At 35.6% G+C, this 25,608-nt stretch overlaps 1 protein-coding gene and 1 non-coding gene across 2 annotated transcripts in view; one reads left to right on the forward strand and one right to left on the reverse strand.

Moving 5' to 3' along the window:
* SRBD1 (S1 RNA binding domain 1) overlaps positions 1–25,608 on the forward strand; it is a 206,004-nt gene that overhangs the window by 72,334 nt on the left and 108,062 nt on the right. The gene's annotated exons all lie outside the window — the stretch shown is intronic.
* On the reverse strand, positions 19,789–19,895 carry LOC124240512 (U6 spliceosomal RNA). Its single transcript, XR_006888903.1, has one exon. It is a non-coding gene; the product is annotated as a U6 spliceosomal RNA (small nuclear RNA).

The following is a 25,608-nucleotide window of genomic DNA, read 5'->3' on the forward strand; positions in this document are numbered from 1 at the left end:
TGAGCAGTGTGTAGGTCTGTACCTGGGATCTGAACCTGTGATCCCTGGGCTGCCAAAGCAGTGCGTGCAAACCCAACCACTACGCCGCTGGGCCAGCTGCTCATGGGGTGTTTTTGAAGAACTTTTGTCTTTGTTTTTTGAGATCTTCCCCACGAGGATCCTTGAACCACCATTCCTGTGACTTGGCAGATATCATCTCTGCTTGACCACTTGTGACTTTTATTCTCCAGACCCAGGCGTCAGGCAGGCCGCTCCTGTCTGGGTCATATTGCTACTCAGTCCTCTTGGACAGAATCTCTTTCAAGCTGCCTCATGTTTCCTCCAGCAGACCCGTTTGGTTCATACACCCTTGCCTACTCTCAGAGGAGGATCAACACTTCATCCTTAGTACAGTTCTCTTCTCATTTTTATTCTCTCTCTCTCTCCTGTGCTTGTGTTTGTACCTATTCTCCTTCTTATGTCGTGCTCACATATTAGTCCCAGTGAAGCCCCTCTCATTTGGCATGGGCTGAGTGGGACACTCTTCCCTGTGAGAAGGTAGGGCGGGGGAAATGCCGCAGCATTCGAACAGCCTTCTTAAAGAAGTTTTCTCTCGCAACTCTAACTCTCTGCTGTCCCTCTCCTCAAACGTACAGTCTTTTCATAGGACAAAGTTGGGTGATTTCTAATGTTGGCAAAGCAGGCCTTTGGAGCTTTAGCCAAAAAAAAATCCCATTATATGTGCTTCCATACAATCACTAAAGTATTGTTAGCACTCAAATTATGTGGCAGCTGCAGTATTATGTGCTAGAAGTAAGAGCAGTGAACAAGACAAAGTACTTGCCTTCCTGAAGCTTTTGTTCTAGGGGCAAAAAAATGAATGTGTGTGTGTGATATATTCTATGTCAATTATTAGTGATGAATTCTACATAGAGAATGAAAGCAAGGTAAGAGGATAGAGAATGACAAGGAGTGCAGTTTTTAGGTATATATAGATATGACAAATATTCTTCTCTCTCTTTTATGATAGGAATTCTATTTGTGTAGTATGATAGATGAGATATCTTTTAAGCAAACCACTCAGGCTGATGTAAAGTGTGATGAATTTATGTCCTCGTTTGTCCATATCATCCAGATTTGTGTCCTCATTATTCTCATTTTTCCGTGTCATATGAGCTCTCTGGAGCCATGTCTTTCAAACTGTAGGTTGCAATCCATTGGTGGAAGTTGAAATCAATGTAGTGGGTCCCAACCAGCATTTAAAGAAAAATTAAATAGAAAATAGAATTCATCCCATGTAGTAAGGCTAAGTATTGTTTCGTGAATATTTGTTTTGGTCACATATATGTGTTTACTGGGTTATGATGTGAAGTGTATTTCTCACTGTCAGTAATGATCAGAAAAGTTTGAGAAACTTTGCTATATGAAATCCCATATTTGAACCTTTAAAAATACAAAGTTAAAAATCAAGATTGCAGAGGTATCTAATAAACTGGGGAGCTCTTAGAAATATAATTCAGATTACCTTATAAAATTGCGAAAGATCCTCTTAAACAAAGAAAATAGGGCAGTGGTTCTCAACACATTGGGATATGTGAGCTGGAGTAATGTCCTCTACTAGTGAAATTACAAGCCACAATCCGTTCAGATTCTCTGAAAAAAGTTAAATTAATCGTTAGAATTTTCTCAATTAAAATTCCTCATGTCAGAGAAAACTTGCCAAACACTTTAACACATTCAAAGTTTTATTGTAACCTTGTTGCAAGGGAAAAGGCTTCTAGTAGGACAATTTAGAGATGCACTCTTGGTGACAAAATTTTATAGGAAAAGAGAATGTAAGATAGTTACATTAGAAAAACAATAAACAAGATATCAGAAAATTGCTTAAGTATTCTATTAGGAATGCTTATTTTTTTCTAGAAGAAGGCTATGAATTACATTACACAAGAAAGGTTCTTTGCTAAACCAAGTTTAGGTCAATTTTTATTTTACTCTCATACATTTTTCTTAATTTTTTTATGTCTGCTAGTATCTGGTATTTGATTTAGCTCTTGTATGTTTAATCATATTGTCTAAAAGACACATCTTCCATCATGTTGTGAATAGAATACATTGACTTCCAGGGGCTTTGCCACTAGAAGAAGATTGGGAACTAAAAGTAAATTAATTTGAATGTATTGGCTGTAAACTTTTGGTCAAGTATGGATTTTACAAGGAACATATACAAAGCTGAAAAAAAAGTGTAAATAACTAAGGATGTGTGTAAGAAGAGAGTCGCTGATGTGCCAGAAATAGTACTGGGAGACTAACGCTGGAGGCCTGGGTCCTCCACTGACCGCCTGTCCCCAGATGCTAAGTGTAGCGTAAAAGGCTTATCATAATCATCTTAGGAAAAAGACAGTTAGAAAAGAGATCCGACTACTTGTGGGTAACGTCATCATCCTGATCGTTGGCTATGAGAAAGTAGAATTGCTCAACTCCTCTTTTGATTTGTGAGGTAGCATGATTTTGGTGCTAGAAAGGAGGGATAAACATCAATAAAAGAAAACTGGAATGTAACTAAAATAAGGTGATAGTAAGAGAATTTCTGTTTCTCATCTTCTGGCCCAGATGAAACATTTTCTGGAGTTATGGGTGGACTTGTGAGTAAAATTTTGATACCACTGTTGGTAATTATTAAGAAATGATGGACGCTTGGAGATGGGCAGGTGTTATTTTGATGTTCCAAGGGGGATATTAGATAGGCTATGCAAATAACTGTGTGATCTTGATCAGGTAAGATTATTACTTAATTATGAAAGGATGGTTTTTGAGCACTTAGGGACAATAGAACCACAACCACTGGAAGTCATCATGAATTTCTTATAAATAAAACATTTTGTTCTTATCTCATTTCATTTTCTGTTATGAAAGCTAGACTAGTGGACACATCTAGATTTCAGTACAGCTTTTGATAGTCCCTTGGTACTCTTATGGAGAAACTAGAGAAATGGAGATTTGGTTATGTTGTTGCCAAAAGGATATTGATTAGCTGATGGATTGATGTCTGGTGTGAGGACTCCAGTGGCATGCCATAGACACTGTATATTAGTTAACGTTTTAATCAATAATTTAATCCAGGTTTGGAGGCATGCTTTTCCAATTTGTGGACATTGAGGTGTTTTAGAATCGGGATCAGAAAAGTTTTTGAAAGATTTAAGTTTTTGGACCTAATCTAACACATTTAACTGTAATAGGGATACATGACTTTTGTGATGCCAGAAGGAATTTTTGGAAGAGATTTTGATGGGATGATTTCTGAGGTTTCCTTGAACTCTAACCATTGGAGATTCTATCAGAATAATGTACAGTGGGGATCTTCTATGCCTTGAACCACCTGGACCTATTTGTTTTGCTTTGGTTTAAAGAAATTTACTTTCCAACAAATCAATAAGCTTAGCTGTACAACTCAAGATGTATCTGGCTATGTAAAGCTCGTAATGTTATGAAGTTAAAATTATTTTATATGGAGGAAAAGTTGTTGTAGTTGTTGTTATTTATTTCTGACTACTGCAATAATTTTTGTTTTACATATGGAATGTAAAATCAATTTCTTTGTGTTTAAAGGTCCTCATTCCTCTTCCTGCAATTTCTAGTAGTGGCGAAGGCTATGAGTTAGCTTTGGAACTTGGGACAGCCTAAATTGTTTTTTGGACATTAATTTGGTTATTATGCTTAATGACGAGGTGATAAAGTATTTGTCTCACTTCTTTCTACGGTGATGGCTTGAGAAAATGTGCTGTGATATTCTAGGATTTTGTTGCCTTTCACCTATTGATACTCCTCTCTCCGTTTCGGTGCCTATTATAAGCACTAGACTCTTTTTTATAAGGCTTCCTTTCTGGGATGTTTGTGATACTAAGTAGATTTAAAAATAAAACTTTTACAGCCAATATAATTTATTTTGCTGAAATGGCCAGAATATTTTAAAAATATATATTTAAATAGACCATTTCAGTGAGGTATGTTGGAAAGGAGGCATAAGGAATGAATAATTATGGGGTGTGTATGTGTGTGTGTGTTTGGTTTTAAAACACGATTTGGATTCAGATTCAGTTTGACAGTTTTTGATTAAAATAAAATATGTTTTACCAGTTTTGTAACCCATGTGTTTCTGTGTCCCTAAGTCTAATTTAAATATCTGCAGGAGTTACCTCAACCCCTCCTTAACTGTAGCCCCCCTTGCAGATCTTTGTTTATTGACTTAGATTGGAACTGGCCTAGAGCCCAGTGATGGTCATTTCTCGTCTTAAGGTTTTTGGTTACAAATCTACTTTTGTTGCCAGATCCAATAAAGATTCTTGATTGCTTTTGTTAGTTTTATTACAAGTTCTTGCCAAAGATACAATGTATTATAACTAAAACATATGTTCTGTTTAAATTAGCGTATTTGCTATAACAGAACCTAAAACGTAAATTAAACAACAGTATGTTCAGTATTAATGTAACAGTTGATGAACTTTGAGGTTTTATGTGTGTTTTTGATAACCTTTAGAAATGGAGAAAACAACGCCCTATTTTGAACCATTATTTTACATTTTTTTCTCTATCTCAGTTTGTGTATGTGCAGTTTTACACTGCCAGATCTGCCTCCAAACCAACATTTTACTTTGATCTTGAAAGCAGAATGGAGTTCATGAATTTCATATATATGTAGTTCTGTTATTTCTTAGAGTACATACATCAGGTAAAGAGTATTTTCTGTCATAGAGACAACAGTTGAGTAGAAAAGAGTAGTTTCTAAGACTCTAATGCTTATAAATAGGTAGGTGAAATAATTATACATAGACCTTTCCGTAAATGGTGTACTTGGTGAAGTAGGAACCGTATTACAGGGCTGTAGTGTGGATCTTTTGGGATTTTCAATAGCTGTCTCTGTGATTAGGGCCCAGTTCAGTCTTGATTTATACTGAATTCTATGTTGTAGTGAACACAAGTGTAGTGAATACAAGATTAAGGTATTTATATTATGCAGGTTTAGCTCTTTTTTGATCATAGTTCCTAGAATAAATTAGATGTGAAAGGGATAAGACTGCATTAGCAACAAATTACTAATGGAATGAGTTTTACCTAGAGATTGTTATCTCTGACCTATTCTCGTTCATATTTTCCTCTTTTCCTTGGCATTAAACAGCTTGCTGTTTTCCCTCACTTTTGGCCAACACTTTAAGAAATGTATTCACTTGATTACTGGGGAACATCTAAGGTTTTTTTTATATTAAAACTCTTTGGGTTGTACAGAATCACTCTGGTTGTGTCTCTCAATTGCATTAGAAGAATGCAAAATTGCTAGACTCTTTTGTTGTTAAGATCCTTTTCATTTGGTTAAATAGGATTTGAAGATTCTGGGGCCAGAAATTGATATTTGCAAATAGTAGTTCTTGAATCACCTTATTTTTTGTTTTGTATGTTTGGGTGGGGTGGGGGCTTTTGATTCTAAGGTATTTTATGTGGCTAAATCTTCTTATTATGCTCTCCTAACTTGTTGAAATCCACTTTCAAGTTCCCCACATCCGTACGTTTCTAAGGTTACACCAAGCTTAATTCCCATTACTTTTCCACTTCACAGCACTTGCATTTTGAAGGGACCCTAACATTTGGGTTCGCATTATGATAATTAGGTTTCAGGGGCATGGGGGATTAAAGATGTCTCAGGTCTAGTTGCAGAATAAAGTTCGGAAGCACTTGTGAAAGCTGCCTGATTGGTGGGTAGAGGTGCTTTTGTTTATTCACTACTCATGCAGCATTAATCCGTATTTCATCAGGTACCTACAGTGCTGTAATTCTAGATGTGACCTTGGGACTTGATTTACTTGAGCTCCGTTTTCTTTATTAATGTGCCTTGAAAGAGGTACTTGAAAGATAGGGAACATCAAAGTACCTTTTAAAGTAAAATGGTTGATAGGAATTCCCTGGTATTTAACACTGTCTGTCAAATGTTTCAGCTGGTTTGCATCCTTTTACAAGCTATTGCTTGCTGCACTAAAAGAAATTTAAAGCAGTTGTTTCAAGTCTTGGAGTCGGGGATTCGTGGTTATGGTGGCGGTGATGGTGGTTGGACAGCAACAGTTAGCCAGAGAAGAGAGTAAATGCAAAGTTAAGAACATGTTCTTTTTCAACTGTGCTCCTCCCAGGGTGGTTTGTTTTGTGTTTTTCTTTGGGTTGTGAAGTCTTTAGTCCAGTGTGGTGCTTATGATCAGAGTGAGGAGGCACTTATCTTCATTATAAGAAGACTGAAGAGTTGGCCAAAGAAAATTCATCAAACCTCTGTGAAAGAAAGAATGCGAGTCCATGGCAGTATCTTGTTCAGAGACTGTTTAACTAGTTTAGCTTCACAGCCTGTTTATTCTTTACTGAGCCATCTGAGAAAAAACTTTTAAACATAGTAACGTGGGAAACAGTCTTAAGAAGAACAAAGGAAACAGGACTCAGAGAAGGCTTGCCATATGTATTGTGGAGTATTTATTTTCCTGTAAACGTGTGTTGTAGAGGCTGTTGTTCCAGGCTGAATATATGGGGGTAAAACTTCTTGTAGGTCAGTTTTGAAACTCTGGTTCCTTCTTTATTTCACAAATATCAATTGGCTGTTTCTCTCTACTTAAGAGAAAATATTTAAAAGCATTTTGCTTTTTAGATAATCACAACGATTGTGATTATCTATTCCTATCATCTTTACCATAACTTTCTTAATTTGAATAGTGAGAAATAGAAATCACAAAATGTTTTAGAAAATGAAGTTCACTTTCTTTCAAATTTATACTTTATTTTCAACTTACTAATGTGACTTTGACTTGTAGAAGTCTTTTAAAAATCTATTGTAATAAAAACTTTTTTGATGTACAACCAAATAGCATATTGTTTAGGGATATGTATTTATTTAGTAAAACTACAAAGAAAAGCCAGAGATTGGTTAAACAGAAAATTTAGAAGTCATTACCTCTATGGGGAGAATAGATGTGGGCTGAGGACCACAGAAAACTAGTATTAGTAATGTTTTAATTTTTGAGTTTGGTCATGAGTTATTATTATTATGCTTCAAGCATCCCCCATATAGTTTTGAATGTATCAGATATTAAAATGATTGGAAAAAAGCTGTAAGAAAAAAATTAGAAGAAAAACAAAGGAATAGTGCCAAATGACATAAAGTAGAGAAATGTAAAGAGACAGAATCAATGAAGGAGGCCCAACATCCATCCCAAAGCTTTTTCACAAAGAGAGGGGGAAAAACTTTTTGTAATTAGTATTTGTTAAAATGTGTTTGTATAGTATTAAAATGCTAATTTTATTTGCATTTACCTGCTTAACAGACTTTTTATTCATATATGGTGGGAAAAGAAATTTCATCCTAGACCCAGACTCAGCAATTTATTGAACTAAAGTCTTTGGCCTGTAAAGTATAAGAAACCAACACTACAGCTGACACAGGAATTTGATAATGGCCTTTTCTTTTCAAGGAAAGCAGATATTTGAAACAGCCTGTCAATGCAGAATGAACTACAGAAGTCTCATGAAGGGAGACAGCTTAGTGTATATGTGGGGAATGAGCAGTGTATGCAATTTATTTGGCATTTGAGTCTGTGATTAAGGAAGGAGGTGGGAGAGGTACATCTTGCCCATTTGTTGATACAGGAAATGCAGAACTTCTTGCTGCTGTCGCCGTATACCATATGTGACTCATCCCTGGCATTTAGAAGAGTGTACACTGGGGTTGAGAGAGGTGGATATAGGAAATGAGTAGTAGAATGGAGACTGGAAGATGTATGCCACAATTTCCTTCAACCTCTTTTTTCCCCTCCCCCTTCACAGTTAACAGTATCTTCTTTTGCATGTAAGATATGTTCCTTTAATAATTTGATATGACCCATCATAGTCATAGGGAATTGGGAGACCATGAAGTGTGATACTACCTAAAAAGTCATCAAGATCTTATTTTGAAAGCATTTTAGCTTTCCTGGGGCCGAGGGTTGTGGAGTCCTTTGGGTGGCATAGTGACTTGTTTTGATTTTTTTTTTTTTAAGGTTCTAAGGTTTTGTGTATCTTACTTAATTTAAGACCAGTATAATTAAAGCACATAAATTGACTCTGATATTGTATATTTAATCATTTAAACATATTAATTATAAGTTAGTCTAAAGCTTAATTGATAAGAGTCCACATAGCCAAGGATCATAAGTGATGTTTAGCAGTTACTTAGTGGTAAGCAATTTGAGGTTGCAAATGACTCACCAGCTTAGCAGTTGATTGGTGTATTTTTGACTGATTCTTATGTTTACTCATTTACTCCATTTACCTGAAGTTACTGTTATTCGTCAAAGCATTTTAGTTTTCCTTTACTTTTCATGAATCTCGGACAACAGGCTGCCATAAGAAGTTTGATAGACCGCCCTCCCAGTTCCCTGTGGATTTGAGTTCAGATAGTTCCTCGGTTTAAACCATGATGCTGCCGTCATTTCTATTGTCATGTTCCATTTCCTATTTGAAGTTACACTCAGCAGTATATATGGGTTGTCTCTGGGTCAGAATTCAGATGTTGGTATGGCCAAAATGCTAAATCTTTGAGGAGGGATATAGAAGTGAAGAAGCCTGTATATTGTCTCCAGTGTGTAACAGGAAATACTTTGAGGATGTTCGTTTCTATTCAAACCATGTGCTCTAATTTTTAGGATTCTATGATTTCCTTCTCTTCCAGGTATTAGACTTATTTTGAATTAAGATTCACTGGTTATATAAGAAGAACCCAGATCCCTATTTTCTTTTTTATCTTTGCTCCTTTACTGGAGGGCCCCTACCTCTTAAGCCATTTGGGAGATTCTGTATCTGGCTTTAAAAAGGAAATGCTACTTTTAGACTGTTTAGACGATGGTGGGAAAAGTCATAATTAAAATCCCTAGTAAGAAATTAGTCTTTTTTCTATTTTAATAAGTTTTTGTTAGGCTAGAAAGATTGGAAAGATGTTAGGGATGCCTGTTCAAGTTTCAGATTTGGAACTTGACATTTTTCTCTTTCATGATTTTTGGCAGGAAGGTATAAGTGAATAAAGCAAGCAGACCAGCGACTCTCCCAGGGACATGTTGGGCTTTTGAAGTATCTTAGATCTTTCATGTTTGATTTGCTTCTATTCTTCTTCATTTTCTTACCACTTTTTTTTTTTTTTTTTTTTGTCTGTCTTCTGGCTACTTTTCCTTAGTGAGAAGTGACAGATTTGTGTTAAGTGGAAAGACGTAAAATGTATCTGTCTTGTTGAATTTAATATCTTGGGGGAAGGTTCATCTGCAAAATCTAGTGTATGCACAGTATCCTTTTTTGGTATTACATAGGAGTGAAATATTTCATTTACATTCCGCTCCACTATTAGCAGTCTGAGATCTTATGTAGTGTCACAGTTATTTTCATCCTCACTAAGTTATTCAGGAATCTTCTGGTTTTTTTGGATAATCGCTTTCTCCTTTGACTATCAAAATTCATTTATTCATTCAACATATCCAACAAATTTACTCATTCATATGCAACAAATACTTATTGAGTACCTGTGCTAGGCATTGTAGAATCAAAGATTCATAAAACCTTATCCAGTGGCTGTTTTATGTCCAATCCAGCAGCCTTTTCTATGCTCCAGCTCCTCTGGACTCTCAGTTTCATATACTGATATTTCTCGCATCCCTTTTGATAATCTTCTATTTCTGTTGCCTGTTGTTTCTGTGTATCCTTGCATCTCTTCTTTGCTCTTAAATTTAGACAACACTTCAGATATTTTCTTCATTCCCTTTGTCTTTTCCATCTATCTTCCTTTTCTTGATAATTTCTTCAATAACTTCTGGGGCTTCATCTTTTACATCTATGTGGATTCTAAATATACATCCTCAGTTTCAAGTTCTCTCCAGAGATTTGGACTCAAATTTGAATGGCCTGCTGCCAGTCTCTTGAGTATCCCTCTGGTGCCTCAGATTCAACCAAATTTAACTCTTTGCCTTGGCTACCAAACCTATTTTTCTTCATGTATTTTTTGTTCTTTTATAAGCCCTTGGTTGATGGGCTAGCAATTCTCTTGGGCACAAACCCAGTAATCTTTAATTTCTTATTCTATTACATAGTCCATTCAAACTGCCATCAAGTCCTGTCGATTCTTTCTCTGGAATGTTTCTCCTATTTTTTTCTTTCTTTCAATGTCTCCTGTTTGCCAGTCATCTTCTTTTGAGAGTTTAAGCTTTTCATGAGCTGGCCTCAAGCTACTTTTCCAGTATAATCTCTTGATACTTCCTTCTCAACCCAAGACATGGTTGGTTCAGCATTCAAGCATTTGTAATCTGAGTCTCCATAGTTATCTTTACATTATGCCATTGATGCCATCTATTCATTAAGGAATCATACAATTTAAAAAATTATACATATAATCAACAGTTTATTCTTTATTCATTATAAGAATTATCACAGTTATAATTTATAAGACTATATTTTATTAAATTTGAGCTAAAATAAATTCCTTTTCAATATTTTGGGTTTTTCCCCCCAAGATAGTCTCATTTAAATCCTCCCCAATCTGTTCCTGTTATCTACAATGAAATTTTGGTTCCTGTTTTCAATGGATTCCACTTAAGTACCCTTTCCCATCATACCAAATATCCTCAGACATCAGTAATTCTTATATGCCACATAAATTGGAATATTTGTTTTTTGAACATATGTGGGTTCCTTCTTCTACCTCTTGTAGTTAAGAGCACAAGCTGTGGAGCCAGGTTCATATTACAACTTCATCCCTTACTAACACAGTGACTGTGGTCAAGTTACGTGATATCTCTGTGTCTCTTCATCTCTAAAGTGGGGAAAATAATAGTATGTACCATAGGATTTTTGTGATGATAAAATGGGGAAATACATTTAAAATACTTGAAATAGTGCTTGGCACATAGTATGCAATCAATAAATGTCAGCTGCTACTGTTTTTATTGTAACTACTAAATGTATAATAATAATTGTTATTATTGTTTATATTGTTTTCTTCCTTTGGAATACCCTTTCCTCATCCTCTGCCCATCACAATCTTACCTATACTTCAGGGCCTAGCTCAGGTGCCACACCCTCCATGAAATTCTCTTGGGTGTCTACAGGTGGAATTAATCTCCCCTTCCTCTGTGCTCCCATAAAACTTTCTGTGTACTGCTACTGTCACACTTAAAATACGGCCTTCTTTATACTGTACCTATTTGTGTAACTGTCATTTAGAAAATTGTTATGGCTAGGGAGGCATTGTTGTTCATCCCTTTAGAAGAGTACCTTGTTCATTGTTTTGTCCATGTTGGTACTAAAAATTTGAAGTGATTTAAAACTGATCAATCCCTCTACCCACCGTACATATATTTGTGGAAAGTATGCATATATATATTTATGTGCACACAAAACCCTTCTGTGCCTAGGGCACTCCTATAAGGGCTATGGAGGATACGAAAAATAAGAGCTTTCCAGATTAAAACCAGATGTTATCTATACATTAAAAAACATCTAAAAAATTACCATACAGGGGCTGGCCCAGTGGCATAGTAGTCAAGTTCATGCTCCGCTTCAGCTGCCCAGGGTTCAAGGACCTACCTACACACGCTCATCAAGCCATGCTGTGGTGGTGTCCCACATACAAAATAGAGGAAAATTGGCACAGATGTTAGCTCAGTGACAATCTTCCTTAAGCAAAAAGGGGAAGATTGGCAACAGATGTCAGCTCAGGGCCAGTCTTACTCACCAAAAACAAAACAAAACATACAAACAAAAGAGATTATATAATTTAAACAATACTGATTAAATGACCAGTGTCCTCATCACTCAGCTTAGGACATATGACATTGTCGGTACTTTTGAAGCCTCCTGTCTGCCCCTCCGTCTTTACGCCTCCCATCTCCCTCTCCAGAGATAGTTGCTTTCATGAACTCTGTGTTAATAATTCCCTCACTATTTTGCATGATGGCTCCTTTATGTAAATAAAATCCTAGTACATGTAGTCTTCTGTGAGTTGCCTTTTTTTTTAATCAAGACTATTGTATAGTTTAATTCATTTTGGTATATATAACCGTGATTCATTAATTTTCAGTATTGCATTATGTAATTATACAGTATTTTTCTATTTTAGAGTTAATGGACATTTGGGTTGTTACCAGTTTGTTTTTTTTGGAAGAGTCAACTCATTTATTTTGTTTAAATAACAGCTTTATTGAGATATAATTCACACCGTACAATTCACCCATTTGAAGTGTACGATTCAATGATTTTTAGTATATTCACATGTGCAACTATCACCACTGTCAATTTTAAAACATTTTCATCATCTCAAAAAGAAATCCTGTATCCTTTAGCTATCACTCCCTATGCCCTCTCCACCCTGTCCTCTCTCCTCCAGCCCTGAGCAACCACCAAGCTACTGTCTGTCTCTGTAGATACCCCTGTTCTGAACATTTCATGTGAATGGAATTACATTATATGTAGACTTTTGTAACTGGCTTCTTTCACTTAGCATAATGTTTTCAAGGTTCATCCATGTTGTAGCATGTATCAAAACTTTATTCCGTTTTATGGCCAAATAATATTCCATTGTATAGATATACCACATTTTGTTTATCCATTCTTCAATTGATAGACAATTTATTTCCACTCTTTGACTATGGTGAATAATACTGCTATAAACATTCATGTACGAGTTTTTGTGTGGACATATGTATTCATTTCTCTTGGGTGTATGCTTAGGTGTGGAATTACTATGGTAACTCTCTGTTTAATTGGAGGAACATAGTGAGGAACTGCAGACTGCTTTCCAAAGTGTTGGCACCATTTTATATTCCCACCAGCAGTGTATGAGGATTCTGACTTCTCCACACCCTTGCCACACTTGTTATTTGACTTTTTGATTGTAGGCATCTTAGTAGGTATGAAGTGGTATTTCATTGTGGTTTTGATATTTATTTCCTTGATGACTAATGATGTTGAGTAACTTTTCATATGCTTATTGGCCGTTTGTTTGTATTCTTTGGATAAATGTCTATTCAGATCCCTTGTTCATTTTTTATTTAGATTAGTTGTCCTTTAATTATTGAATTGTAAGAGTTCTTTATAAATTCAGGATACAAGTTCCTTATCAGGTGGATGATTTGCAAATATTTTCTCCCATTCTATGGACTGTCTTTTTACTCTCTTGATCATTACATTAGAAGCACAAAAGTTTTACATTTTGATGAAGTCCAATTTATTTTTTCTTTTGTTGGTCATGCTTTTGGGGTCATGTGCAAGAGTCCTTTGCCAAATCCAAGGTTATGAATATTTATTCCTATGTTTTATTCTAAGATTTTCGTAGTTCTTGCTGTTAGGTTCAGATCTTTCATCCATTTTGAGTTAATTTTTATATATGGTGTAAGGTAAGAGTCCACTTTCATTCTTTTGCATGTGGCCCCTGCAACATTTATTGAAAAAGACTATTTTTCCCCAGTGGATGGTCTTGACACCCTCATCAAAATCAGTTGACCGTGGAAATGTATGTTTATCTGTGGACTCTCAGTTCTGTTCCATTGATCTGTATGTCTGTCCTTGTGCCAGTACCACATTGCCTTGATTATCATTGCTTTATAGTAAGTTTTGAAATCAGGAAGTGTGAGTCTTCTACTTTGTTCTTCTGTTTCAAGGTTGTTTTGGCTGTACAGGATCCTGTGAGATTCCATATGAATTTTAGATTAAGCTTTTCATTTTCTACAAAGAAATCAGCTAAGATTTTGATAGGAATTGTATCGAATGAGTAGATCACTTTGAGAATTTTTGCCATTTTAGCAATGTTAAGCCTTCCAATCTTATGTTCCAATCATATGTTCATGTTCCAGTGAACGTATGGATTCAGTGATTCATTGGAACATGAACATAGGATGTCTTTTTATTTACTTAGATCTTCTTTAATTTTTTTCAACAATGTTTTATAGTTTTCAGAGTAAAAGTTTTATACTTCTTTTGTTAAAGTTATTGCTAGGTATTTCATTCTTCTTCATGCTGTTGTAAATGGAATTTTCTTATTTCATTTTTGGATTGTTCATTTTAGCAGTATAGAAATGCAATTGATCTTTGTAATTGACCTTGTATCCTATGACCTTGCCAAACGTTAATTAGTTCTAACAATTTTTTGGTGTTTTGCTTGGGATATTGTATATGTAAGATCATGTCATCTGTGAAAAGAGATAATTTTACTTCCTTTCCAATCTGGATATATTTTGTTTTTTATTTTGTTTATTTTTCCCAGCTGTTCTGTATAGAACCTTCAATACAGTGTTGAATAGAAATGGCCAGAATGGAATCCTTATCTTGTTCCTGACCTTAGGAAAAACCATCCAGTCTTTCACCATAATCTATGATGTTAGAAGTGAGTTTTCTGTACTCTCTCTTTATCTAGTTGAAGTTCCCTTCTAATCCTACTTTTTAAAGTGTTTTTATCATGAAAGGATGTTGGATTTTGTTAGATGCTTTTTTGTGTTTATTAAAGTGATTATATGAGTTTTGTTTTTTATTCTGTTATATAATGTATTACATTAACTGATTTTTGGATGTTGAACCAACATTGCATTCTTGGGATAAGTCTCACTTGGTCATGGTGTATAATTCTTTTTATATGTTGCTGGATTTGGTTTGCTAGTATTTTGTTGAGAATTTTTGAATCTATATTTATAAGAGATATTGGTCTGTAATTTTCTTGCTCTGGTTTTTGTATCAGGGTAATAATGGCTTCACAGAATGAGTTGGGAAGTGTTCCTTCCGTGTTTTGGAAGAGTTTGTGAAGAATTGGTGTTAGTTGATTTTTTTTTTTTTTTTTTTGGCTGTTTGGTCAAATTCAGTGGTAAAGCCACCTGGACCTTGGCTTTTCTTTGTGGGTAGTTTTTTGATTACTAATTAAATATCTTTGTTTTTTATAGTTCTATTCAGATAGTCTATTTCTTTCTTGAGTCGTTGTCAGTAGTTTGTGTCTTTTCAGGAATTTGTCTCTTTCATCTAAGTTGTCTAATTTATTGGCATACAATCTTTATTCTTATTCCTCTATAATCATTTTTATTTTTGTAAAGTTGGTAGTACAGATCTTCCTTGATTTACAGTGAGGTTATGTCCTGATAATCACATCATAAGTTGAAAATACCATAAGTCAAAAATGCGTTTAATACACCTAAGCTACTGAGCATCATAGCTTAGCCTAGCCAACCTTAAACTTGCTCAGAACTTTTACATTAGCATACATGTGGGCAAAATCATCTAACACAAAGCCTATTTTATAATAAAGTGTTGAATATCTCTCATGTAGCTTATTGAACACTGTACTGAAATTGAAAAACAGAAGGGTTGTATAGATACAGAATGGTTTTAAGTATATTGGTTGTTTACCCTTGTGATTTCAACGCTGACTGGGAGCTGTGTCTCACTGCTGCTGCTCAGAATCATGAGAGAGGATCATGCCACATATTGCTAGCCCAGGAAAGGATGAAAATTCAAATTTAAAGTACAGTTTCTACTGGATGCTTATCACTTTGACACCATCATAAAGTGAAAAACTTCTGTGTCGAACCGTCGTAAGTCAGGGACCATCCAGAATGTCCTCTTCTATTTCTGATTTTAGCAATTTAAATCTTCTTTCTTTTTTTCTTGGTCAGTCTAGCTAATGGTTTGTCAATTTTGTTGATATTTTCTAAGAACCAACTTTTGGTTTCATTGAATTTCTCTATTGTTTTTTCTCTTTTCTGTTTCATCAATTTATTTTCTGCTCTTTATTATTTTCTTCTTTCTGCTTGTTTTAAGTTTAGCTTGCTCTTCTTTTTCCAGTGTCTTTGGTGGGAAGTTAAGCTTTAGATTTGAGATTTTTCTTCTTTTTTTAATACACGCATTTACAGCTATAATTTTTTCTGTAAGCACTCCTTTAGCTGTATCTCATAAATTTTGGTATGTTGTTATCTTTGGTATGTTTTTATTTTTATTTTCTTCCATCTCAAAGTATTTTCTAATGTCCTTTTTGATTTCTTCTTTGACCCATTAGTCGTTTAGTAATGCACTGTTTAATTTACATGTATTTGTGAATTTCTCAAATTTATATCTTTCTTCTAATTTCATTCCATTGTGGTTGTAAAACATACTTTGTATTGTTTCTCTCCTTTTAATTTTTATTTATTAATTATTTAATCACTAGCACTGCTTTTAAAAATTTTTTTTTACTGTGGGAAAGTATATGTAACATTATTTATCATTTTAACCATTTAAACTGTACAATTCAGTGGCATTAATACATTCACAATGTTGTGTAACAGTCACTACTGTCTATATCCAAAACTTTTTCATCATACCCAACAGAACCTTTGTATCCATTAAACAATAATTCACCCTATCACCTTCTCCCCTTACCCCTAGTAACCTCTGTTCTCCTTTTGTCTTTATGAATTTCCCTATTCTAGGTACCTTATATAAGTGGAATCATGTAATATCTGTCCTTCTCTGTCTTGCTTCTTTCATTTAGCATAGTGTTTTCAGGCTCCATCCATGTTGCATTGTATATCAAAATTTCATTCCTTTTTGTGGCTGAATAATTTTATCTTGTATGTGTATATCACATTTTGTTTGTCCATTCATTTATCAGTGGACACTTGGGTTGTTTCCACATTTTAGCTGTTGTGTATAATGCTACTGTGAACGTTGGTGTACAAATATCTGTTTGAGCCCTTGCTTTTAATTCTTTGGGATCATGTGGTAGTTCTATGTTTAAACTTTTGAGAAGCTGCCAAAACAATTTCTATAGTGGCTCTACCATTTTACGTACCTACTAGCAATGCACAGGGTTCCAGTTTCTCACAGCCTTGCTAACAATTATTATTTTCTCTTTTTTTATTATAGCATCCTAGTAGATTTGAAACGGTATTTCATTATGGTTTTGATTTGCATTTCCATAATGACTAATGATGTTGAACATCATTTCATGTGCTTATTGGCTGTTTATGTTTCTTTGGAGAAATGTTGTCTATTCGAGTCCTTATTTTTGAATAGGGTTGTCTGGTTTTTTGGTGTAGTTGTAGTTCTTTATATATTTTGGAACTGGCACTTATTTCTGCTGCTTCTCTAGCTCTCCACAGCTTTTTGGTTGCATCTTGGGGGTGAATGTGAAGATCTTGTAGCTGTCATCAAAGATGCCAAAAGCAAACTCCTCTTTGGCAGTGTGAACACGTGCAAATCTACTTTCTCACAAGGTTTCTGGGCTGGAGGGGTATCTCTTCCAGATGCTCCTCAATAAAACCAGATTCATAGCTTAGCAGATATATTCCTTCAGGCATGGGCCTGACTCAACCCAGCACCAGCACAGAAGTGTCACTGGGGCCACGAAGCCTGCCGCTGCTGTCTCTGCACTGCCAGCCACTGACCCCTTGTTGGACCCTCCTTGACTGACATCTGGAAACACTTTCTTTTGACTGGTAATTGCCTGGGATGTAATTTTCCTTTCTTTTACTTTTGTGCTTTCTGTGTCTCATGTTTTAGATATATCTTTTTTAAACATGAAGAGCAACTTTATAAGGTTGTTGCAAGGATTAAATGAGTTAATGTGTGAAAGTATTTAGAAAAGTGTTCCACTGCTATATCACAGAGGCAAATTCCATCCTCTCTAAAGGAAAAACACATTACACCCAGGCATCAAAGATTTTCTAGAGTTAAAATTCCAGGGAAAATGAATACACAGTTAAAAAAAATCATATAATGTATGTGCCCGGGTAAGCAGAAGTAACAGAATTTGTTTTTGAACCAGCAAACGTGCAGTTGTTGGAATTATCACATAAAGAATGTAGTATATGTATGTTGAATCTATTTAAGGAAATAAAAGAGAGTATGATGGGGGCGGCAGATCACAATGAAAATCATGCGTAATGAAGGATAACCTAGTATAATTCTTAAATGGCCATCTGGGCCCTTGGAAGCACAAGCCAGGTAAACTTTGTTTCTCTTTTTCTTTGGTAAAGGGCTTCCTTTCTTGCGCCAATAGGCCAATGTGTAGTTTGAAAGGGGTGGGGTGTGAGGTAAGGTGGTGGTGAGGGCAGAGGGCTGCCCACATTGTGCATTTGAGGACCCTTGAGTATGGAGTATGGTAAGGACTATAAAGTTGTTCCCTTTGTCTTTCCAGGAATAACTAACATTTTCACTTATACTAAATAGAGGAAACTAAACATTTTGTTTTCATTTTCGGCCCTCCTTTAACTAGGATCTATCTAGTCCTTACTTCTCTTTCTAGCCTTGTTCATTTTCAGGAACTCACTTTGAGAAAGCCATAGATAAAGCCCAAATCTGCCATTTCTCTCTGAGCAAAAATTTTTTAAGTTGTAAAAACTAAAAAATAAGTATGCTTTGGCAATTTGTAAATTGGCTCATTAGTGTAAATAAAATACTCGTCAGATATTTGTGTTTAAAAAGATTTAGTTACTTGAATACAACTATGTCTTTTATATAGAAGAATTTCCAGTTATTATTCAATGATCTGTCCTTTTGCAAACTATTCCTTTATAGTCTGTTGAAAACATAAAGAAGATGGTTCCTTGGTTGATTGTTAAGAAAGCCCCAGATGTGTTGTAGAAATGTAAAGTGGCAGATTACCAGCTACCTCATCCATAGTTGTGCTTTCCAAACAAGGTGCTGTGGATTAAGGTGATGGGGGCAGGGCCTGGGGCTTTGGGGACTCCGCCAGCCCCTCAGCTCTTTCTTCCCTCTCCCACTCCACTTGCAGACAGGTAGGTTGACAAGTGCTGAACTGTTCTGTCCTTTATTCTGCTCAAAATAATCTCATAGAGCAGTGTTCGAGTAAGTCGGGAGATGCTGTTGTGGATAAACTTAAATAGTCAGTTGATTCCTTGAAGAGTTAATAGTGCACAGAAGAGGCAGATTTCTGGATCCAGGTTAACTTTGATATTTTACTAGTTTTATGTATTTGGGTGAGTGAGTTAACCTTTCAGTTTTCCCACCTGTAAAAATGATCATGATAGTAATACTTAACTCATAGAGTCACTGCAGGGGCTAAACATATTATTGTATTTCAGTGATTCTCAGATGTTATCAATTAGAAAACACACCTTCTTTTATGTACCGTTAAGAAAAAAGCCTGCCAGTTTATGCTTTCTCATCTCATAGAAAGAGTTTCTTGAATTACCTAAACATAAATTTTTTACCATAAATTACTCTTATATGAACATAACAAGTAAAATATAAAATTGAGGGGCTGGCCTGGTGGCATAATGGTTAAGTTCGCACACTCTGCTTCAGCAGCCCAGGGTTAGCAGGTTAGGATCCTGGGCCCAGACCTACACACTGCTCATTAATCCATGCTGTGGCAGTGTCCCACTTACAAAATGGGGGAGGAAGATGGGCACAGATGTTAGCTCAGGGCCACTCTTCCTCAAGCAAAAAGAAGAAGATTGGCAACGGATGTTAGCTCACAGCCAATCTTCCTCACCCCAAAAAATAAATAAATAAAATATAAAGTTGATCAAGTTATTTCTGAAACTCTATATTCAGGGATTTAATTGAGAGTTAACTTTTGTGTAAAGTCAGCAGGAAATTTCTGACTAATTAGTGTTCAATGAATTAGCTGTAGACCTGCTCAAAGCTTGTCACACCAGCCTCATTGCTCTGAAATGGCTGTCATTTATTTTGAGGGATTTAGCAGTTTTTTCTGCGTTAGTTGTCTTGCTGTAACCTATTTATTTTTTCAGACCTATTTATTACAGCATATCAGTATTATTATTATTATTTTTAAGTATGGATTGCTTCACGAATTTGCATGTCATCCTTGCACAGAGGCCATGCTAATCTTCTCTGTATGGCTCCACTTATAGTATATGTACTGCTGAAGTGAGCACCTTATCAAGGCATGTTATAATGAAAACTCTCATAATATAAAAGTGAAGTCCTAATTGAAATTAAACATATTACAAAGCAGTGTGACACTCACAAAAATAGGAATAGCGATCAGCACATACAATAGAAAATGCCAAAACAGAGCTAATTATTTAAAAGATAAAATAAGCATAGCAAAACAATGGGAAGGATATATGGTTTAATAATATTTGAATTGAGTTTTTAAAAGTTTAAATAATATTTAATGCTGATGATTGTGTAGTGAGAGAGAGATCCTCATACATCATGTACTGTGTATGTATGAATTAGTACAACCCTTCTTGAGAGCTATTTTTTTGTGGAGTTTTTTTTTTTTTTTGCTACAGTGTACCATTATTCAATCAGTGTATATGTTTTTAGCTGTTGGGTTTTATGCTTTTTTAATTTAGGGGTTAGTAAATATTTACTGACTTGTGAGTCCCATGGGTGCAGGGGTAGTTTGGCTGTTTGCTTACTGATATATCCCTGGGTCATAGGGCTGTGCCTAGTACATGGTACTGACTCATGTATTTTTGACTAAATGAATGGATTCTGAATAACCAGAACTTACGGATTCTAGTATATCTTATTTTGCATTTACATTAACAGAATACCTTCCCCTCCATGATGTATTTAAAATTCCTTACAACATATATATGGTGAAAGTACTTAGTTGGGTTTTGTTTTTAATTAAGACTATTTTTCTTGAGGAGTTTTAAGATCACACTGAAATTGAGAGGAAGGTATAGAGGTGTCCCATATACTCCCTAGCCCCACACGTGCACAGACTCCGCTGTTATCAGCACCTGCACCAGAGTGGTACATTTGTTAGAATTGGTGAATCTACACTAATGCATCATAATCACCCAAAGTCCGGAGTTTACATTATGAGTCATTCTTGATGTTGTATGTTCTGTGGGTTTGGGCAAATGTATAGTGAAATGTATCCATCATTATGGTATCATACAGAGTAGTTTCACTGCCCTAAAAATCCTCTGTGCTCTGCCTATTTATTTTTCCCCCCACCCTCCAACCCATAGGAACCACTGATCTTTTTACTGTCTCCATAGTTTTGCCTTTTCCAGAATGTCATTTACTTGTAATCACACAGTATGTAGCCTTTTCTGATTGGCTTCTGTCACTTACTGATATGCATTTAAACTTCCTCCATATCTTTTCATGGCTTGATAGCTCATTTCTTTTTAGCACTGAATAGTATTCCATTGTCTGGATGTACCACAGTTTATCCATTCACCTGTTGAAGGACATCCAAGTTTTGGCAATCATGAATAAAGCTCCTATAAACATCTGTGTGTAGGTTTTTATGAGGATATAAGTTTTCAGCTCCTTTGGGTAAATACCAAGGAGCATGATTGCTGGATGCTATGATAAGAATATGTTTAGTTTTGTAAAAAACCATCAAACTGTCTTCCATTGTGGCTGTACCCTTTTGCATTTCCACCAGCAATGAATGAGAATTCCTATTTCTCCACATCCACACCAGCATTTGGTGTTGTCAGTGTTTTGGATTTGGGCCATTCTAATGGTTCTGTAGTGGTATCTCCTCGTTATCTTATTTTATTTTATTTTTATTTATTTATTTTTTTTGAGGAAGATTAGCCCTGAGCTAACTACTGCCAATCCTCCTCTTTTTGCTGAGGAAGACTGGCCCTGAGCTAACATCTATGCCCATCTTCCTCTACTTTATACGTGGGACACCTACCACAGCATGGCTTTTGCCAAGCAGTGCCATGTCCACACCCGGGATCTGAACCGGGGAACCTCGGGCCGCCAAGAAGCCGAATGCGCGAACTTAACTGCTGCGCCACCGGGCTGTCCCCTCATTATTTTAATTTGCATTTCCCTGATAACATATGATGTGGATCATCTTTTCATATGCTTATTTGCCATCTGTGTATCTTCTTTGGTCCCGTGTCTGTAAGGTCTTTGGCTCGTATTTTAATTGGGTTGTTTGTTTTCTTATTGTTGAGTTTTAGGTCTTCTTTGCATATTTTGGATAACAGTCCTTTATTAGATATTTTTTGTAAATATTTTCTTTCAGTCTGTAGCTTGTCTTCTCATTCTCTTGACCTTGTCTTTTGCAGAGCAGAAATTTTTAATTTTAATGAAGTCCAGCTTATCGATTCTTTCTTTCATGGGTTTTCTCTTTGGTGGTCTATCTAAAACATCATCTCCATACCCAAGGCCATCTAGTTTTCTCCTATGTTATCTTCTAGGAGTTTTATAGTTTTACATTTTACATTTAGATCTGTGATCCATTTTGAGTTAATTTTTGTGAAGGGTGTAAAGTCTGTGTCTAGATTCATTTTTTTGCATGTGGATGTCCAGTTGTTCTAGCATCATTTATTTAAAAGACTATCTTTGCTCCGTTGTATTGCCTTTGTTCCTTTGTCAAAAATCAGTTGACTATACTTCCATGGGTCTATTTCTGAGCTTTCTGTTCTGTTCCACTGATCTGTTTGTCTGTTCTTTCACTAATACCTCACTATCTTGATTATTGTAGCTTTTTATTAAGTCTTGAAGTCCAGTAGTGTCAGTCCTCTAACTTTGTTCTTTTCTTTCAATATTGTGTCGGCTATTCTGGGTCTTTTGCCTCTCCGTATAAACTGTAGATTTAGTTTGTTAATATGCATAAAATAACTTGCTGAGATTTTGATTTGAATTGCACTGAATCTGTAGATCAAGTTGGGGGAAATTGACATCTTGACAATATTGAGTCTTCCTATTCATGAACATGGAATATCTCCCCATTTATTTAGTTCTTCCTTGATTCTGTTCATCAAGGTTTTGTAGTTTCCTTACTTGTACATAGATCTTGAACATATTTTGTTAAATTTATACCTAAGTATTTCATTTCTTTGGCTGACAATGTGAACAGTAGTGTGTTTGCAATTTCAAATTTGCCTTGTCCCTTTTTTCCCCCTCTGTTTAGAGTCAAGGCTGAGTACCTAACTAGGAGTATTTTTTGAAAGGAGGAAAAGATAGGTAACAAAGAGGATAAGATAAAGTTTGCTAAAGAACATCAAGTTACATGCAGGGATTCCCTGTAGAGTGTGTCTCTGGGACTTGTCATGGAGTAGATCAGCCAGCATGCACAGTGATTATGAAAAGGTGATTTTATGGCCTGCCTCTTGATGATAGATTAAAAAAAAAAATCTGGTATTTCTGTATGTAAAAATGACTTAGAAATATCAAAATACTTAAATGATGTTTCAGGTCTTTCTCAGCTGCTGGTTTTCCTTCTTCATATAATTATTTTGATTTCCGTACCTATCCTTTATGGCAGAAATTGGTGAGATAGAGGAGGAGAAATAAGTGTCACAGTGATTGGTGAGGGATTGTGGTGGTGATGGAGTCACTGCCTCCTTAGCAGGTGGTATGTATAGTACTAAGTCTGAGAGCACAGACTTCAGAGTCCTACAGCCCTCTCTTTGAACCTCAGCTCTGTGCCTTGCTAGCTGTCTAACTTGAGACTATTCACTGATTTCCATAATTATAGAGCCAGAAGGTTTCAGACAGTTCCAACACCCCCCATTCCATTTTGTGCTTACTGAGAAGGGGCCAGAAGTGTGACATGTGTGTGTGTCTTCATTCTGGTCATGGATTACATAGGCATGTAAGAAAATTATTTTTCTGTCTAATTTTAGCTTGAAAGTTAGCTCAACTAAGTCGTAGGTAAATTATCTGTTTTAGGATGTGTTTCTAAATGGTGTTTTTGCACTCTAGGAAATAAAGTGTGGTAGCAAAGTAATCTTTTCTCCTTTTCTTTCATAGGTGAATTAACAAATTTTACTTCTCACATTTGTTTTTTTGTTGAGGTTCATACCCATTTACTTGTGAAATTATATTTGTTTTATTTAGTGCTGCTGGTTATTCAGGATGCTACCTCACCACAAAAAATTGTCCCTGCTTATGTGCTTTGTCAGTAGGTGACTGATTTGTAGAATGTGATTTCATAAACTGGGAATTCGTGAAGAATTAACTTATAGGAATTAATGCTCTTAATTAGTAAGAATTTCAAACAGTTTGTTCCCTTGTTAAAAAAATGTTGACTCCAGTTAAAAATCAGGAACCTTGCCTTCAAATATTGACTTTAGGAATTTTACTTGGGAAGTATTTTTTACTTTGTGTTATGTATTTCTAATTTAAATCAGAATGTACTTTCTTAGAGGTGAATAAAAGTAGATATTAGTAAATTCCTTATTTCAGACTTTTTTGTAATAATATCCCATGAGTTTACTGCAGCTTATTAAGTACCTTTACACTTATTCTTATTTATTTCTTACAGTAACCCTCTGATTGTAAGTATAATAACCATTTTACAGGTGAGGAAACTGAACTGCAGGCTGATGTGGATTAGAGTTAGTGGAATGAGGACTCAAATCCAGGTCATCTGATCTTAAATCACATGCTATTTTCAGCACACGCTACTGCCTTTGCACCTCTACATTGTTTAAATATGGTAGATGTTTCCAGAAAGTTTGACCTGATGAAATAAACTCACCTATTTTTAAAACTCTTTTATTTATTTATTTAATTTTTTTTAATTGCAGTAACATTGGATTATAATATTATATAACTTGCAGGTGTACTTTGTAATATATTTTGAATTCTGTGTAGATTAGATCATGTTCACCACCTGAAGACTAATTATACTCCATCACCACACGTGAGCCTAATCACCCCTTTTGTCCTTCACCCTCCCCGCTTCCCCTCTGGTAACCCCCAATCCAATCTCTGTCTCTATGTGTTTGTCGTTTGTATCTTCTACTTATGAGTGAGATAACACTGTATTTGACTTTCCCCCTCTGACTTATTTCGCTTAGCATAATACCCTCAAGGTCCATCCATGTTGTCACAAATGGCTGGATTTCATCATTATTTTTACCTTTTACCTTTGATTATTATTTGGAGATGGTAGAGACAATAGCAAAAAACTTCTGAACAAGATTGAATTTATATTCAGAGTAATCCATTTTCATCTTTTTTTAGTGTTAAGGAATTTCCCTAAATCATATATAACATAGTATCAGAAGCAGAATACTATCAAAGGTCTAGTCCAACTTCTTATGTTCCAGAAGGGACTTGAGGTTCAGTGATCAAGCCAGCCAGATTTTGTTCTGTGTGGACCCTAAAACTCTTACAAATAGTTTTTTTTTTTAAGGTAGTTGAATGCAACACCTCTTCTGAATTTTCTATCTTCTTCAACTTTTAAATGTCTTAGCATTTAGCAGGAATTTGTCTCAGTGCTAAGTTGAAACTAATTATTTCATTCACTGGTCAGTTGTTTTTAAGGGAGCATTCTGGAGGAGTAGAACTTTCAAGGAGTAAATTAGTCCTCATTATGTAGCTATGCCACCTACTAGTTATATGTTCTTATCAGTACCCAGACTGTTTTTGAGTCTGAAATCTCAGCAGATGACAGGAAGTAATCACTGAGGGATTACCTTTGGCCTAATGCAGTTTTATATGATGAAGACTGTGGAGCAAGTAAGAGAAGATCTCTCCACCACTTCTAGAGTGCTATCCTGTGGCTATGAGCTTGCTGGAGCCATGGGTTAAAGGATATAGCAGAATAGTGGCATATCCAGGAAGGAAAGAGTTTGAAGGTGGAGCTTGATTTCTTGCTTTTGTAGGGGTGAAAAAACTTTTCCTTGACTCTCTTAAGGTTCCTGG

This window comes from Equus quagga, chromosome 5 (genome assembly GCF_021613505.1).
Source record: "Equus quagga isolate Etosha38 chromosome 5, UCLA_HA_Equagga_1.0, whole genome shotgun sequence".
NCBI lineage: Eukaryota > Metazoa > Chordata > Mammalia > Perissodactyla > Equidae > Equus > Equus quagga.